This window comes from Hippopotamus amphibius, chromosome 15, assembly GCF_030028045.1.
Source record: "Hippopotamus amphibius kiboko isolate mHipAmp2 chromosome 15, mHipAmp2.hap2, whole genome shotgun sequence".
In the NCBI taxonomy this organism is placed as follows: Eukaryota; Metazoa; Chordata; class Mammalia; order Artiodactyla; family Hippopotamidae; genus Hippopotamus; species Hippopotamus amphibius.
In genome coordinates, this window is record NC_080200.1 from 64,220,619 (window position 1) to 64,239,602 (window position 18,984).

General features: G+C 40.5%; 1 protein-coding gene and 1 pseudogene across 2 annotated transcripts in view; both read right to left on the reverse strand.

Moving 5' to 3' along the window:
- LOC130837161 (developmental pluripotency-associated protein 2-like) overlaps positions 1–7,968 on the reverse strand; it is a 39,705-nt pseudogene extending 31,737 nt beyond the window's left edge.
- Positions 1–18,984, reverse strand: part of ADCY2 (adenylate cyclase 2) — a 401,037-nt gene that overhangs the window by 187,280 nt on the left and 194,773 nt on the right. The window lies entirely within an intron of this gene.

Consider the following 18,984-nt stretch of genomic DNA (forward strand, 5'->3'; position numbering starts at 1 on the left):
TCAGCTATAATACTTTCTATTTAGGCCATCCGGCATTCAGAATGCATATATATACTCTAAATGTATTCTAAATACTTATATTTATAAATATGTAGAAATAAACATACAAATTTAGTGATCACATGTATGAATATGTTTATGTAAATATATATAGTAAATATATATGTATATATGTATATTTGTACACATGGTGGGAGGGAGCGCATGCGCGTGCACGCACGCGCGCACATACACACACACACATATTTATTGAGAACATGCCCCCACTCAGTGATAATAAAAATGTATACGATACCCACAGTTCTAATGAGGTAGGTAATGTCATTACTCCATCGCTTTGGTCTGAACGTTTGTGTTGCCCTGGTACTTATATATTGAGATCCTAGCCTCCAATGTGATGGGATTAGGAAGTGGGGTTTATTGGGGGTGATCCGGTCATAAAAGCAGAGCCCTCCCAGCTGCGATGAGTGTCCTTATAAAAGAGACTCCAGAGAGCTCCCTTCCTCCATGTGAGGATACAAGGAGAAGTCAGCTGTCTGCAACCTGCAGAGGGTCTTCACCAGAATCGGATCATGCTGGCTCCCTGAACTTGGACTTCCAGTCTCCAGAACTATAAACAATACATTTCTGCTGTTTACAAGCCACTCCGTTCATGGTATTTTGTTACAGCAGTCTGACTGGACTAACTAACACACTCATTTTACAGATGAGGAAACCAAAGACCAGAAAGGTTACATAACTTTCCCTGAGTCACGCAGGTATCAAGGGGGTATCAAAGGATTCAAAAGCAACAATGAGGAACCAGAGCCACACTCACAACAATTACACAATATTGTCTCTCAGCAAACAGGTCAAGGAACAGCTGTTAAGGGCACTGTATTATTAACCAGGTCAGCGTGTGTATGGGCTCAGCTTTGCCCTGATACTAACTGTGCCTTTCAAGGATTAATATGGCGTGAATCTCATGAGGGCAGGGTGCAGGTAAAACCTAAACTCAGCAGGTGGCAGTGGGAATGGCAAATAAAAACTGCACAGCAGAGCAACTGGTTTCATCGAAGATGCAAAGGAGAAAGCACAGACAAAGAAGGGAGATTTAAATGTGGGCTGAGGATGAGATGGGGAGAGTCATTAACAGAAACAGAGAGGATGACAAACAAGTGTGGTCTGGGGAAAAATGGGCTTCGGACATTCTGAGTTTGCGGTATTCATGAAAAATAAGTCTAGAATCCAAGAAAAAAGATGGAGGCAGAATTAGTGCATAGAGAGCTGGCAGTTTAGATAGAATGACTGAAAATGTGTGATGAGCTGAAAACTGACCAACACAGACATGGAGAAAAGAGCCCTGATGAACACGTGTGTGTGTGTGTGTGTGTGTGTGTGTGTGTGTGTGTGGTGGGTAGGAACAGAAAGAGTGTCTATCAAAAAATGTGGAGAGAAAAAAATAGAGTCAGAGATCCTGAGTTGTACCAGGTGATGGGAACCAATAGAGAAGGTTTTTGTTTTTTCCTCCAAGAATATTTTTTCACTAGTAGACAAAAAAGTTGGCAACAAAAGTCAACACTGTGGAAAACTAGGATGGCAAATACCTTTACATTTACCAAGTATTTTCAGTTGAACAGTGTGTCTTCTAAATAGTGAAGTTAGGAAGTGGGTAAAAAGGAAAGAGAAACAAAGAGTGGTCCCTATTTTTTCAAGTTTAGTGCTGAGCGGAAGGGAACAAGAATGAAGGCACTTGTGAGATATTTAAGAAAATATAACTTCTTATATTATTTATTAATTTTTAAATAAGAGAAACTGGAATGTTTATTAGCAAAGAAAAACATAGATAAACATTACTGGGACTATTTAGATAAAAAGTAATTACAATGTTAAAATGTTGGTGCATATTCTAAAGTACTCACAAAATATGTCAGAAATAAAGAAGACAGCTTACAAATAATATTAAAAGGAAAGGACATACAAAATAGGGTGACATTACTACAAAAAAGATTAGAAAACAGCACTCAATATCAGGAAATAGGATGAGAGAAGCTGGATGTGGTATAACAATTATGATGACATGCAAATGTCTAAATTTATCTTTCTAAAGTCAAAAGTAACTTTAGATTTAAAAGCAAAATCGAAATGTCATGGCTTAAAAGAGAAACATTTAAGAAGGTAGAAAAAATCAAAATATTTTTAAAAGGTTTGTGTGTTTAATTGTAAAAGACAAAATGATGGACATTTTATGGAAACATGGGCACCAAGAAAACTGTCCAATAGAATGATGTTATTCAATGCAGTATGGGAGCTCTTGATACCAATGTAAAAAAAGTTAAAGACAGAAAAACATAAAATGTAGTTTGCAAGTGATTATTGTATATGAGTTCAGGAAGAAAACACTCTCAGCGTGAAGAGAGAACTTCCTGAGTGTCTGGATACAAGACAAACATACAACTCAACAACAGCCCTGCAAACTGTTTATAAACAGGCAAAAGGCACTCTGAAAAGAAAATAATCCCTTCACAAGAGCACAAAAACCTACAAAAATTTCAGAATGAACTTGTTGAGACTGTGTTGGGATCACTGCAGAGAAAACCTTCACAGCTTTGTTGATTGATTTAATGATATATTTTATAAATAGAAAAATTCAACATTCCCAAATGGGAAGGTTATTGGAATATATTTAAGAACCTGATAAAATGATGCCCCCCAGTCTATGCAGAAAAATAAACAGGCAAAAAATTAATCGAAGAAAATTCTAATTAAAATATGTGTAAAAAAGAAGGGTGGTAGTACTCTTGCAAGATATAGGAAGTACTGCAAAATACAGCAATTACAATGTGAAAGTACGGGGACAAGGACATAGAAACAAACTCCTAGATAAAATAGATTTGGCCTAAAAACTTAAAAAGTTAGTATATGATAAAAGAAACATCATACTATAATAGAGCACAGAAAGATAACTCAGCAGAACGAGAAAAATACAGATTCGCATCTTATGCTGTGATTGTTCTTCTTTAAGTTTGGGGTGTTGGGTAATCTCTGTGTTTTTGATCTGCATTTTTTTACAACTCAGAGCACAAAACACTGTACACAGAGGTTCACAGAGTCTGAGAATCCTGGGGCAGGTGGAGCGGGCAGTTTGGCTCCCTCACAATGCACAAACCCTTCCTGACTGGTGCTGAAACCCCCAACCTGAGCATCTGTGCAGGGGCCTGTGGGTTCCCCGCTTCCCAGGAGCCGGAGCACTGCCCAGGGAGAGGCTGTGACGGGAGCATCAGGCCTGGGTCCTCCGTGGAGCGTGTAATGGTGGGGATATATAGCTGGTAGCATTTGCTGTTCACATTTCTCATCTCTCTGCTTAAGGGGTATCTGGTAAAGAAAAGCTTGAACAGGGAGAAAGTACAGAACGTTCTCTGAAGCATCAGAAAAGTAACTTTTCCAAACCCCTTCTCAGCTGGAGGACTGTAGTAGACATTATTTCTTTAGAAGACAATTCAGCCCACTGCTCTCTATTTCCCCAGTGAAGAAAGACAGTAAGACGTGAAATGATTAAACTCAACATTCCCTAAACAAAATATGCAAAAAATATCTTAAAATTGGTATTTCTCTCTTTTTTTTTTTCGGCATGATAATATTCTTGATTTGCCCTCTCTAGCCTTCAATCTCACATTGTTCATTTCTCAATGGAATAAAATCAAATCATGATGTCAGCAAAGGCAAGAGACGGTTGCTATAAATGCTGATTTACGTGGGGGACTACAGGAACATTTTTCCTGAAAGCACATAAAAAGCAAGTTTTATTCAAAAGTAAGTTTTAAATTTTTTCCCATTATTCACCAACAACTCTGAGAGATTTTTCAATTCTCTTTGGTATGGAAGTTGTCACATTTTATGTTCATGTATATCAGCTGATGAAGTATCAATACACCGCTCTTTGATGAAAGGATTCGCCTCTGTTTTTCAGTAAGCATTCCAAATCCTGCTCATAGCTTTTCAGAAATCTCGCTCACTTGAAAGTGCTACATCTTCAGATCCCAAGTTGTGAGCTCCTCCACCCCTCTGCCCCTTTTAAAGAGCTGAGTCTGTTGTTGACATTAGTCTCTCTGTGCTGACCTATCCTTTGGAACTCCCACTTCTAAATAGTCCCCCTAAACATTTTTTCTCAACTTGATAATAAAATTCACCAGGAAAGAGCTGAAATAGTAATTATGTTACGTGCTGTAGTCATCAACGTCAAAATCTAACGCTGTTTTTAAGGAACTATTATCCTGCAAACTGTTATCACAATTGAATCCACGAGCCAAGCATTTCAATACAGGCTAGTTTAAATGCATGTTCTCCAGAAGATCTGGATCAGCTTAACAGGCTGAGTGATTTCATGCTTACGTTTTATCTTTGACATAAAAATTGCATCGTTCACAACACAGAGACACACACCCTCAATGCTGTGTGTACCCTCTCTACTGGAAGGATACTGACCCCTTCCATGACAATGTGGCTAAAATAACACACACTCCTAGAAACGCTGCAGCCAAAATTGCAGTAGAAACTTTTGGGGAGAGGCATATGAACCTGGGAGAACAGGGAATTGCAAAGTTTTGCGGTTTATGCTTTTTGAAGATTTCATATGACCAAATATCATTTTCATGAATAACCATGTAAGTGAGCCTCATAATGGAAAGCTGTATCTGATGGCATCTCCATTCGATCAGAGCTAACATGTAGGAACAGTTCAAAGATCATATTTAACCTGCAGAGAATTCAGAAGAGACAGAAGGAGACATTTATGAGTGGTGAATCAAGATGGTGTATGAACACTCAGGAGTCCAGGGGATGCTGCTACAAATCATTAGGAGTCCAAAGTATCAGAAGATCCTGTTTTGGGACCATTGATAATAACAGACTAATTACTTCCACATAGCTATATAATTAATAATTGCAATATAAAGGTTGAATGTAGAGAGTGGGAGACGGGGAGGGGGAGAGAGACAGCACAGGATACACGATGCATCTTGTCAGCTGGTGTGTCATAGTACGTGTTCTTGTCTACCCCATGCAGGGAACTGTACCACGTGCTAAGAATATAAAGAAAAATAATGAAATAACAGACAGCCCTGCCACCAAAGAATTCACAGTCACGTCTCAGAAATGGGCCCCAGGTAGGCCTGCTGGAGGGATGACACCTCTGTGAAATGGACCCCAGGGTCACTTCATCTGGGGGTAAACTCTCAGAGAGCTGCCAGGATGGCGGCCACAGTTTGACACCTGGAGACCCATGGACAGGAAGGACCACGGGGAGGAGCCTGGGCAAGGGCACCTTCCCATGTGGCACCTTGCGTCACGTGAGTGGGTTTTGTGTTTTGTTTTAATGCACTTTTCCTCCTTCAACCATTGGATCTTGTCCCAGAGTGACAAACATTTCGCACGACTAGAACTTGTGCAAGGAATGGTCATTTCCTTCAGGGCTGAGATGCCTTCCATGGCCTGCGGGCCTTAGATTCCATTTGATTGGTCTGAGCTCATCCTACGGTCAATGATAAAATATTCCTGCTTTTATTTTACACGACTCCTCTAGCAAATGAAGCCATCTGGCACACAGGGGACCAGAAAGAGACCTAAAGCAGGACTGGAGACAACAGCAACAAGACAAAGAAAATTCCTTTCTGAGGCCAAACATTATTCTTGGATGCTTGTCACTTGGAATCTGGCCGATCAGGATGTACAGGGGTGCATGGACAGTGAGTGGTAAGAAAATCTCAGTGTATCTGCTGCTGCCTTTTCTTTTTCTTTTTTTTTTTTTAATGTTTATAGCAGCTTTATTCATAATTGCCAAAACTTGCAAGCAACCAAGGTTGCCTTCAATGTGTGCATGGATAAATGATGGTACCTCCAGACAATGCAGTATTCAGCATTAAAAAGTGAGCTACCCAGCCATGAAAAAACATGGAAGAACCTTAAATACATTTTTGCTGTGAAAGAAGTCAATCTGAAAAAGGCTACTACATATGATTCCAACTGTATGACATTCTGTGAAGAGGCAAAACTATGGAGACAGTAAGATCAGTGATCTGGAGTTGGGGGAAGAAAGTATTAAATAGGTAGAGCACAGGGCATTTTTATAGCACAGTGCAATGCTTTGTATAATACTAAAATGATGAGTATGTCTTTATACATTGGTCAAAACCCATAGAATGTACAACACAAAGAATGAATCCTAATATAAACTATGGGCTTTGGGTGACAATGATGGGTCAATGTATGTTCAACAACTGTGCCACTCAGATGCAGGAGGCTGATAGTAGAGGAAATGGGGTGGCGTGGAGGGGTGGTATTTGAGAACTCTGTACTTTCTGCTCAATTTTTCTGAAAGCCTAAAACTGCTCAAAAAAATCTATTAACTAAAACAAAACCAAATTACATTCTGTATAGCTAGTACTTGAAGCAGCAGTAACAGTCACTTTTTGGTAAACCTCAAGTACAGAATCCAGACATTCCCATCTGTACTTAAGGCACCAGGCAACACTGAGGATGGCGAGGACAGAGCATAGCAATCATTGGGATGCAAGTCACTTTAGCTGTGGGCTCTCCACCGTTTATTATTTTTCTTTTCCTGATTACTAGTAAGGAGGTTGAATCATAATCAAAAATTTCCCAACAAACAAAAGGTCCAGGACTAGATGGCTTCACAGGTGAATTCTAACACACATTTTTTTTTTAATTGAGGTAAAACTAGTAAACTATTATGTCACAGATGTACAACATAGTAATTCCATATTTGTGTACACTGCAAAATTAATAGACCATGATAAGTCTATTTACTATTATTACCATACAATTACCCTCCTTCACTCATTTCACCCATCGCCCCACCTCTTAACCTCTGGCAACCATTTATTTTGTATTAAGACATGGCCCAGGGAGGGTGGGGGGGACTCGAGGTGGGGGGAGTCAAGGAAGGGAGGGAATACGGGGATATGTGTATAAAAACAGATGATTGAACTTGGTGTACCCCCCAAAAAATAAAAAATAAAAAAAAAAGAAAAAAAGAAAAAAAAAAAGACATGGCCCATCTAAAAGCAATGAGGCTGGTGCGTCCAAACCAGGTTTCTTCCTCTTCCCCGTTGCAAGTAATCTTTTCATAATTTTCTTGTTCCTCTTAGCACATTCAGGGCATAACATGTTATCTTCTAGGTCTGGGGATGGGAAAGTGCAGGCAGGTAACATGGAGAGAGAGATCAACCTCCTGGGAGTGTCAGGCACCCAGGTCTGACCTGCATGGAAGTGCAGGCGAACCCAGCCTTCTGTGTCTGTCAAGAGTGGTCTGCCATGGACCACACATCACTGAACACCGGAGGCTTGGGGCAGAAAGGACTCAGCAGAGGTAGGAAGGGGCCGTGAATGCACAGCCTTCAGTTGAATGGCTCTTGCAGCAATTCTTGACCACGCTGCCAACATGGCTTCATGAGCTGAAGTTATCACTTCAACTACGTTAGTCTTTTCCTTGCTCTCACTCATCTTCCTTTTCCGAACGCTTGCTCCCTTGTGTTTCCTTGGACATGACTGCAGTCTGGCCTCCTGTGATGATTCAGGAATATACTGGTCTTTTTCAGGATAAGCATGTTTCTGGAGTCTCAGATAAACCTCTATTTTCTGACCATCAGTACTCAAATTAAGTTGCTGGCACTATTTCCGCAAAGTGTTCCGGCTCACATTGTTAACTGGAGGCAACATGGTTGGCAAGGGGTAAACTGGTTTACTACAACTGGATTTTCGGCAAGCTGTGAATTGTTCATTTGTTTGAGGAGTATGAACTCGATCACTTGGACTTAGTGGCTCTGCTTTGACTTCTGAAGTTGAAGAAACACCTGGTTCCATTTGATGGTCTTCAACAATTTCCTCATTAACTGGAACCAACGTAAGAATCCCATCTTCTTCATCTAAAGCCTCTTCAAAGAAATTTTTCTCATACCTTGGGTGTGCCATTTTTAGGAATTCCCAAAGAAAAGCAGAGCCAGCAATCCTGCTGCTGCCTTTGCATGTGAAATCTAAGGACGTGGCTGAAGCTGCCACCCACTGCATCTTGTGTTTTCAATCCTAACAATTCCGCAGCTTGCTGGTCGATTTTATTTTTTTAAATAAATTTATTTATTTATTTATTGGCTGTGTTGGGTCTTCGTTGCTGTGTGCGGCCTTTCTCTAGTTGCAGAAAGTGGGGGCTACTCTTTGTTGCAGTGCACGGGCTTCTCATCGCGGTGGCTTCTCTTGTTGCAGAGCATGGGCTCTAGGTGCGCAAGCTTCAGTAGTTGTGGCATGGGGGCTCAGCAGCTGTGGCTCACGGGCTCTAGAGCACAGGCTCAGTAGTTGTGGTGCACGGGCTTAGTTGCTCCGTGGTATGTGGGATCTTCCCAGCCCAGGGATCGAACCCGTGTCCCCTGTATTGGCAGGTGGATTCTTAACCACTGGGCCACTACAGTCCGGATTGCTGGTTGATTTTTATCTTCAGGTGAAATACCTAGTCTTGCTTTTTCCATAATGAGGATTACGCTTTTAGTAAAAGTATCCAACCTTGAAACTTTTATATTCCCAGTAGCAATTCTTCCAGGAATACAGCTACAAAGGCACATTCATTGATACGTTCTTCCCACCCACCTCCCCCTCCACCCCCCCCTCCCCCGCCCCGTGAAGAGGATGAATTATTTTTCCTTTAACATAGTCTTATGGTTTCACCTTAATATGTTTCCAAAACATAGTTAACCCAAGTTGAAGCTTGAGTTTTTGTCTTAATTCATTCTCTTTATTTTACCCATAGTTTCCCCAACTTTTTTGTTCCCTTTCAAGGTGTCCATGTTGTTACTATTTGCCTACTTAAAGAAACAAAAAACAAACAAACTCTTTTTCATTGTTTCTATTTAGGTTTAAACCTTTCTAGCAGCTATCACCAGAACAGCAGCCAGCATACACAATATACTACAGCTGTGATTATTTAGTAACTGTAATCTTGGAACTGAGTTGCCTTTCTAGAAAAATCAGTCAATCCCTCTGCCCATCCCTTCCTGAGAATCAGTGATTCAGAATAAACGAAAGACAGGTTGGGAAAACTATGTAATATAATACAGTGGAAATTATTAATAGGTTAAATAACTCTTTAACCCGTTACAAGTTATTTAAAATGTACCGCCAGAGATGCCACAGCAAGATATGTAATACAACACTGCTTTCCATCTTGGGTAAAGAAAGTCTTGGCCAAACAAACTGCTCCCCATTTGTGGCTCCTCTTTCCTGCTACACATGTCAAAGGCGCCACCAATACTCAGAGCATGCACTTCCTCACCTCCCTTTCAATTTAACCCGTCTGCCCGGGGGTCACTTCTTCACACTGTGCCCTCTGCCACTCAGCATCTGACTAAGTTGACTGCTGTCTCCCTAAACTCCCTCCTTTGGCTTCTACTGAACCACGCTCTGGCTTTTCTCTCATATAATGGGTGATCTTTGTCACTGACTGGCTGACTCTTTTCCTTCTACCTAAATGTTGGTATGCCTTGGAGGTTGGTCCTGGGTAATTTTTATCTCTCCTAACCCTAACTCTCCCTAGGGGTTCTCATCTTGTCCTTCAAATGCCGACTAAATGCTGAAGGCTTTCAAATTTACATTTTCAGCTCCAGGTGTTATCTACAACTGCCACTAGGCATCCTCCTCTCGGTAATACAACAGGTACCTCAAACGCACCTGTCCAAAACTCAACTCCAGATTTCTACTCCACCTCCATCCCCCAATAAATACTGTTCCCAAAGACTTTGACATCTAAGAAGTGGCACGCCAACCATGATCTGGTTGCTGGAATTCAAACTTATGAATCTTTCTTGATTATTTTATTTTCTTCTCACCTAACATTTAATCCAACAGTAATCCCTACTGGTTACATTTCAAAATCAGTCCTGAATCTGTTCATTCTGACCCAGCCTGCTCTTAGCTCAGGTCTGGACTACGGCCATAGCTTGTAAAGGGGTCCCCCTGCCTGCACTTCTCCCTCCTCCAATCCATTCTCCATCAGTAGCCAGAGGGATCCTTTGAGAACGTTAGTCAGAAAACTATAATTCAAAAAGATACATGCACTCCTATGTCCACAGTAACACTATTCACAATGGCTAAGACAGGGAAATAACCTAAATGTCCATCGACAGATGAACAGATAAAGAAGATGTGGTACATATACAATGGAATATTACTCAGCCATAAAAAAAGAATGAAATAATGCCATTTGCAGCAACATGGATGGACCTAGAGAAGATTATCATACTAAGTGAAGTCCGACAGACGAAGACAGATATCATATGATATCACTTATATGTGGAATCTAAAAAAGTGATATGAATGAACTTATTTACAAACAGAAACAGACTCACAGACATAAAGAGCAGACTTGTGGTTGCCAAGGGGGAGGTGGGTAGGGGAGGGAAGGATTGGGAGTTTGGGATTAGCAGATGCAAACTAGTATATATAGGTTGGATAAACAAGGTCCTACTGTATAGAACAGGGAACTATGTTCAATACCCTGTGATAAACCATAATGGAAAAGAATATTGAAAAAATATATATATATGTGCATGCATAACTGAATCACTTTGTCGCGCAGTAGCAACTAACACAACACTGTAAATCAAGTATATTTCAACAAAAAAGTAAAAAGGATGTTAGCTAGCTCATGTCACTGCCTTACTTAAAACCCTTTGGTGACTTCCCACTCCATATATAATAAAATCCCAAGTCCTTAACACACCTTGCGAGGCCCAGTGTGTGGTCTGACACCTGGCTCCATTCTCCTCCCTCCCCAGTGACCCCACTGTCTTTATGCTCCTCAAATAGGCCAATCAGGTTCCTAAGTCTAGACCTCTGCAGGTCTACTCCTTCTGCTGAGAGCACTTCTCGTCATGTCATCACAGGGCTGCATCTTCCTGTGATTCATGTTGCAACTCAACTGTCCTATCCCCAGAGAAGCCCCCCAACTCGCCTCTCTAATATGCCAGTCTACCTGCCCCACTAAGCTTTGTCGTGGTACCTTTTCATATCTTCTCATAGAATTCTGCCTTCTGACAGTTATGGTCCATCTTCTGTGGTTTGAATGGAAGCCCAAAGAGAACAGGGGCTTTTAGTCTACAACTGAAACACTACTCTATTCCCTGATTTAACCCCCGGCACATAACAGATAAAGAAAAAACCGTGAAATAAGAGCTTTGATACCTAAGAGGGCCTTCCATAGCCTTCACAATTCTGTATTTAATGGAAGAATATACGTAAAAGCCCTATTTTAATTTAATAGTTTATGTACAGGTTTATGTGCATGTCATTAGCACTAATATTGCTCATATTTCATTCCTGAGTGTATCATATAGTCCTACAAACTTTCGCATTTATGGAAAACATAGATTGGGGGTTGGAATTTTCACATCCAGTAACATACCTATATATACATACATATATATATAACAGATCAAAAGATTCTTCTAGAGAAGCACAAGAACAAAATTACCTTAAACTCTGAGGACACTCAGACAACTTAAATTGGCCAACTCCAAAGAATAACACCTTTTGTAAACGTATATGCATTCACAAAATTCCAAAGCTCTTACATCATACTTTTCAAGTTGTCATAAACATTGGCGGGCGCCTCCATTCAGCAAGCTCAGCCCTAATGCCACGGAGGTGTTTTTATCTGTGACTGCGCTGATGGTGATAAACTATTAACCACACAAAATCAATAACTTCAACATTTTGAAATCAGCTCCATGCTGGTGAGCCCAAAATGCCTTCTTTCCCCATTAACAGGTATACTGGAGCATCTGTGATTATGTTTGCAGGAATAAAAATAGGATTGCAATCACAGAAGACTTGACATTTGACTGATTTTGGAGAGGCACAATTTTCTCCTGTGTGTGACAAACACCAGAAGACTGGATACTGCGACCAGAAGGACTCATTCCAGAACTCTTGTACTGGGTTTATTTTACTCATATCAAATGATGTTGAACTTACTCGAGTCTTTCCATTAGATTATCCTTTGCCTATTGTATAATCTTGCCAGCATTAAAATACTGCATCACAGGGTGTAAAAAGCAGGTGGTCTCCAAGAAAAACGGAAAACTTTCAGAGGCCAAAACATCAAAACCAGGTGCTCTCCTGAGGGTGCACTTTGTTTTTTTTGTTTGTTTGTTTTGGGGTTTTTTTTTTTGCTTTTTTGTTTTTGTGCTTCTCTAGTATCATCAACAAAGACTAACGTGTGACAATCTGGAGCAATATGTTCCCCAGGTGTTTCTCCAACAAGACAGGTGAGTGACTGCCTGACTGTGAACATTAGGTGGGGGTTTTGCTCAAGTGTCTTACAGGGATGAAACTTCTGGAGGTTTTATTTTACCATTTAGCTTTTCTCTGTCATGATAGAAATAGGCATTTGCATATATTTAATGAATTTTAAAATCTGCTTGATTAATTATTGTAACCGTATTTTATTTTTCCCCTTTAGAACAGGATGTCTAACTTTTAAAAGAAGGAACACTAATGCTATTTTGAGTCGCTATTACTAACCTCCTGCAGGGACGCTCTTCAGTAGGCATCAAGATTTGACATTGATTCCAGCGGTCTCCTCCTCTTTCCCCTTGATCTTCGATCTACACTTGTTGATTTCTCCTTAAAGGAGCCAAAGTACACATTCACAGTATGGCCTTCATTGTAAATATGTCGTGGTCTCATCCATTCTAACTAAAGGACGCATCAGAAAATATTTCAGGCTTGATGATTTGAGGGTTACTCATATATTTTTTTTTCCGGAATTGATTTTCATTTCCCATTTAAAGGTACCTATAAGCATCATGGCATAAATTGTAGCATGCTGAAACATCTTGCCCTGCTATTTCTCATTGAGACATAATATCTGAGCTTCGAGAGAATTTAAGCATTCAATAGGAGACAATACCGTGCAAACTGTGAAAGCAATTCTTGAATTTCATTCTGATGCATTCAAATGGCAAACACTGCAAACTCTTTTATGAAATCTCAACTCTTCATTTTTTCAACTTCCAAGCAAAACGTAAGTGGTATCTTCTACATCATTTGATCTTTCACTAATGAGTGCTGAGACAAAGTGGTGACTTATGTCAACTATGTCCTCTGCATCGAGGGAGTGATACCAAGATAAAAGTATGTAATTCATCACTTAATAAAATGGAAACAAGTGGTGACCAAGAATGATACACGTTATAACTTCATCAAGGAACAGACACCAAAGGAAAAAAATGACACAAATGATTATCAAACAAAATAGGAAAAAAAAGTAGATGGGGTGAGGGTGGGAGGAAAGTTCAACTAATAATCTTGAGGATGCAAGTTGGGTCAGCCTATCAGAACCAAACTGTAGTTCCTGTGTGATGTTTTGTGTTTCTCATCTTTTGCTGTCTCTGCTGGGCGCACTGCCCTACCCAAAGGTCAGAGATAACATTTATACTAAAACTTGCTGATTTCATTCTCTGGGAACTGCAATGAGAATGCCTCACTGGCTTGAACTCTTCTTATGCTCTCGATGCCCAATCTGGTTTTTATCAAGAGGCACATACTGTGAGATGCTTCAACCTGGACTTCATGTACCACCTCAGATGTAGACAATTTGGGGAAAGGATGCCTCCTGTAGTGTGAGCAGCAGTGTGATGGCCTCACACCTTCCCTTCTGCTGGTGAAAAGTAAACTTCCCCACGTGGTGAGATGGGGCAGGCAAAAAAGTATTTGGAAGGACTCCCCATCAGATATTCTAGCAGACAAAGTGGAACGTTTCTCTGTTCAATCTGTTGGCTTTGAGGAAGAAGGGAACTTATTATGGAGGGCACTCGGGAGATGGCACAGCCGGCACCAATCACGCCCACCCCCCGCCTCCTGCCTCAATGAGGTCAATGGCTTGGCCAGGGTGGCAACTGATTTCTGTTGTTTAATATTAGCGTGTTAAATCATGAATGTTCAATGCAAGATCAGCTACTGATCACTTTCTTAACGGGATACCACTCTGGATGCTGGAAAGACTGTTTCTTAAATTTGGTAAGAAATCAAATAGAAAAACTTCCATCAGAGGAACTAAGACATGGAGAAGTTAGGAAATTTGACCAAGGTCACACTAAGAGATAAAGCAATTAGGATTTAATGCAGGTGGTCTGCCTCCAGGACCCACCCTCTTCTCAGTCACATCACTACAGAATGGAAATCAAGCCACAGACAGATTTAATACTGCAGCTTCTTGTGGGAGTGATCTTTCATATAACTTCCTAACACTCTCACAGAAATATGTTCTTATCATGGCAATGTGCTGCCTAAAGATAAGTCAGATAAATGTTTGATATTTTCTGTGCTTTCTAACGTAACTAGTAATAGTAAACAACACAATTAACTAAAAAAAAGTCCTTTATGGCTGGGAAAAATCTCTATCCTAGAGGTCACTCCAAAAAACCTAGGCAGAACCAACATGAGAGGCAGACATGATGAAACAAGAGCTGAGTGATCTTGGACAAGTAACTTGACAGTTATTTTGTTTGGCTTAAGGAGGAAAAAGGATTTACATCATAGAGTTGATAAATAAGGTAAGAAGACAGGATAGTAGGCTGAATAATGAACCTGCAAAGATGGCCCTGTTCTAATCCCCAGAACCTGTGACTACGTTACCTTACATGGCAAACCCAGAACTTTGCAGACATAATTAAATTAAGGACCTTGGGATGGGGAGATTTTCCTGGATTACTCTTAGGCGAGGGAGGCAGGAGGGTTAGTGAGGCAGAAGAAAGAAGATGCAAGAGCAGAATCAGAGATCCAAGATGGGGATGGGGTGGGGAGGGAGAAAGACCGAAGAAACAGAGAGAGAGAGACTGGAAAATTCTATGCTGCTGAATTTGAGGATGGAGGAAGAGGCTAGAAACAAAGGGATGCAGGGAGGCTCCAGAAGCTTGAAAAGCAACTAAACAGGTTCTCCCCTCAAAGCCTTCAGAAGCAGCCAGCCCTGCCAATACCTTGACCAAGCTCATGAGACTGATTTCGGACTTCTGATCTCCAGAAGTGTACAATACTGAATCTGTTCTATTTTAAGCCACCGCTCTTGCGGTCATTGGTTACAACAGTGATAGAAAATGGATAGAACAGTATATGTAAAAGAACTAAACACAACCTGGTACATTATGAGGACTCAAACAGCTCCTCCTTTTCTCCTTTTCCCTTATGAAAAGGGACCAATTTCAGCATCCCAAATCTAGAACAACTCTGGCAACACTTTACCTAGCATCATAAATGATTTATGCAATACATTCGGTAATGCCCTATTATTACCTATCATATTAGGACAAAGATGGGTACATTTATTATCTACCTAACCATGGCCACAAAAGGACCGCTTACTTGTTCCATTGAAATATGAAGAGAAGAAATACGATTTTGTCCCCAAGGAGAGCCAGGAAGCCTACTGGTTCACTAAACCCCCACAGTGGGGCACAGATCCAGGAGTAACATGGGGTCCACGCCTCACATGACTAGCATTCTCCCCTGAAATGCACATTGTGTTATATTCAATCCTCAGATGGTTCCAGAGGAAGGCAGACCATAGAAAGATTCTTTGAATTATATTACTTTAAAAAGATAATATATAAATTGAAGTGTTTATTTTCTCTCTATAAAAAAAGCAAACCCAGTTTTCAGTCCTATAGAGGCAACATTTATTTCAACTGTCCAGGCGGTTAAGAGAGAAGGTTCTTGTTTTGCTCTCATCAATTCTTGAGAGTCTATTACACACTCCAGGGAGAAACAGCCACCGTTTACTCAGGTTTGATAAAGAGCTTCTATTGCCCTGACATGGTGCACAAGAAATGGCTTTTTACTGCAGGATGTGAAACTTAAGACAAAGTCAAAACTCACCACTTTCAGGCCCCAAAGGTGCCCTCAATGTTAATGCATCGCATTACTTTTCCCACGTAGTAAAAAAATATGATTTTTAGTGTTTATCTATGAGAGCAGTTTTAGGGCAAGAGCTGGATGCTGAGAAAATCTCTGCTAACATTTTTCATTCCTTCCTCTCCTTAAATCTTAGAGCACAAATAGCCACTTTATTCAAACGCGGTTTTTAGTCTCTAGAAATTCATCTCATTTGCATCTAGGAAAAATAGCACAAAATTTGAAAGTACAGAGTTGAGTAATTTTGAAAAGATTTGAGAATCTCTAGACATTTCTCAGTAATATTAACCATTTGTAGCCCCCAGCGGGGTTCCATAAGGGGCGGCCTCCTGGACTCACAGGACGTTTGCCTTCCTCTCCAAGGATTAAGGACAGTGGTGGGGGTACTTCCCTGGCAGTCCAGTGGTTAAGACTTTGCCTTCCAAGGCAAAGCTTGTGGGTTTGATCCCTGGTGGGGGAGCTAAGATCCCACATTCATTGTGGCCAAAAAACCAAAACAGAAAACAGAAACAACATTGTAACGAATTCAATAAAGACTTAAACAAAAACAAAAACATGGTCCAGGGGTTTCCCTGGTGGTGCAGTGGTTAAGAATTCGCCGGCCAATGCAGGGGACATGGGTTCGATCCCCGGTCTGGGAAGATCCCACATGCCGAGGAGCAACTAAGCCTGTGCGCCACAACTACTGAGCCTGCCCTCTAGAGCCCACTAGCCACAACTATGTGGCCTACGTGCCACAACTACTGAAGCCCGTGCTCTGCAACAAGAGAAGCCAATGCAATGAGAAGCCCGCGCACTGCACCGAAGAGTAGCCCCCACTCACCGCTACTAGAGAAGGCCTGCAAGCAGCTACAAAGACCCAAATGCAGCCAATAAATAAATAAATTAATTAATTAATACAAAAATAAAAAATAAACAAAATCAACCAAAAAGGAAAGAACATTGAAGAAAAAAAAAAGTCCACATCAAAAGAATCTAAAAGAAAAAAGAAAAAGGACAGCCGGGGGTGAGGCTGTGAACCCAGGCCCTTAGCCCCTGGGAGGGTCACCTCACTCTGCGGCAATTGCAGATACAACATTAAAGTGGGTGCTACAGATTTTATCGAAATGGCAGCCCCTACCCCTGAATGAAGAACTCTGAAGGACACTGTTGTTTGCGCTAGTGACCATGGATGAAGCAAAAATGCTTTGCAGTATATTCGATATCCTGTAATAACCTATAATGGAAAGGAATCTGAAAAATATATATGTAGATACACACATACATATGAATCATTTTGCTGTATACCTGAAACACCTATATATAGATATATATTGATATAGAGAGAGAACATATATAGAACATACATATAACATGTAGATATCTGTCTATATAGATATTTATAAACACTTACAGGTATAGATAGATATAGATATAGATATAGATAGATATAGATATAGATATAGAGATCTGATTCACTTTGCTGTACATTTGAGACTAACACATTGTAAATCAACTATACTTCAATAGAAAACTTTAAAAAATAGTTTGCGGTAACAGGTGGAGAGGAAGTGACATGTGGAATCCTTGGACCTTACTTTGGTCTGTGGCCATGCCAGCCTCATGGTCTCTGAGGCTGCTCCTCTGTGTGAAGGACACCTCGATTGCCATTGGCTAATTTTTATTTGTGTCCTTAAATCTAAAAATCACACCTTACTGATTTTATTAACTATGGGAATTTTTCATTCCCATTTAATTACATGCTGGTCTGAAAAAAAAAACCGATAAACATTTATTCCATTCTAGAAACATATTTTCTAAAGTCCTAACAAGCAAAGTAAGAGCTGACTCACAACTCTGGTAGCAAAATACACATGTGGTGTCTAATTACATTTTATTAAACATCTTTAGCCTAAGTTCTTTTTCTTCAAAGTGTCCCTTTGCTCTCTCCTTATTTTAAAAAGGATCCTTGGCTCCTGTTCCTAAAACTTGTAAACAGATGCCCTTATAATACCTCCCATGAAGGTCCCATAAAGTCTGTAGCACGAGGTATGCCTCACTGGTCTAGTTTTGGAGCCACATAAGGTCGGAGCATGGCCTTTCTGACCACTTGGATGACACCTGGTCCTGGCTGCTCAAGGTCTCTTCAGGGACCGAGGCAGTGCAGACCAGGTCAGCAGCCTGACTGACTGTTCTGTCATAGCCGGTACTATAAATATTAGGTTACATAATCCCTTGACTTGGAATTTCAGTTCTTCCTAACCTTGCGACAGGTGATGGAAAAGAAAGTTAAATGTGACTGGCAGGACCCACCTGAGCCTGTCACTGCTGTTTGAAAAAAGAAACCATCTCTCCTAAAACATCTGAACTCTGTAGAGGGAACACTCGTGAACACTAAGTGCTGTGTGTTGAATCTATGGAATTTCCTAGAATCCAGATTTGAATTATTACTGCCCACAGGTAAACGTACAGTATATGAAGGTATACTGGTTAACAGCCCCAACAACTGTTTATTTCTCTTAACATGGAATCCACAGTTTGATATACATAGAGACCAAAGAATTAAACATTAATTAATGAATACTTTGGCTATACATGTTGTAACACAAAATGCTTTTTTAAAAACAAACCGGGAAAAAAAAAAAAAAAAAAAACAAACCGGGAGATTTGCTAATAGCGGTGAGAAAGCACTATTTACAGCCACACCCCAGTGCCTAGAAACATGCCTGCCATAAACTAGGTGTTCAGTCAACATTTGTTGAATGAACAAACAGGCCTCTTTGTTTTCAAAAAGGAATCTAATTAGTATTCATCTGTCCATACACAAATCAAAGCTTAGTGTCAACATTTAAAGGATATTTTTTTGCTCTCACCACCATAACACATGTTGATGAAATTATATAAAATGGACTAACTGGATACAACTTAATGAATAATAATGACACATCTTCTCTGTGCCAACACTGATGAATGCACTCAGAGAGGGGAGTGGGGGGTTCACAGAGAGTCATGCCAACCATCACCTTCATAGATGGAAACAGGGTTCCTCTGATA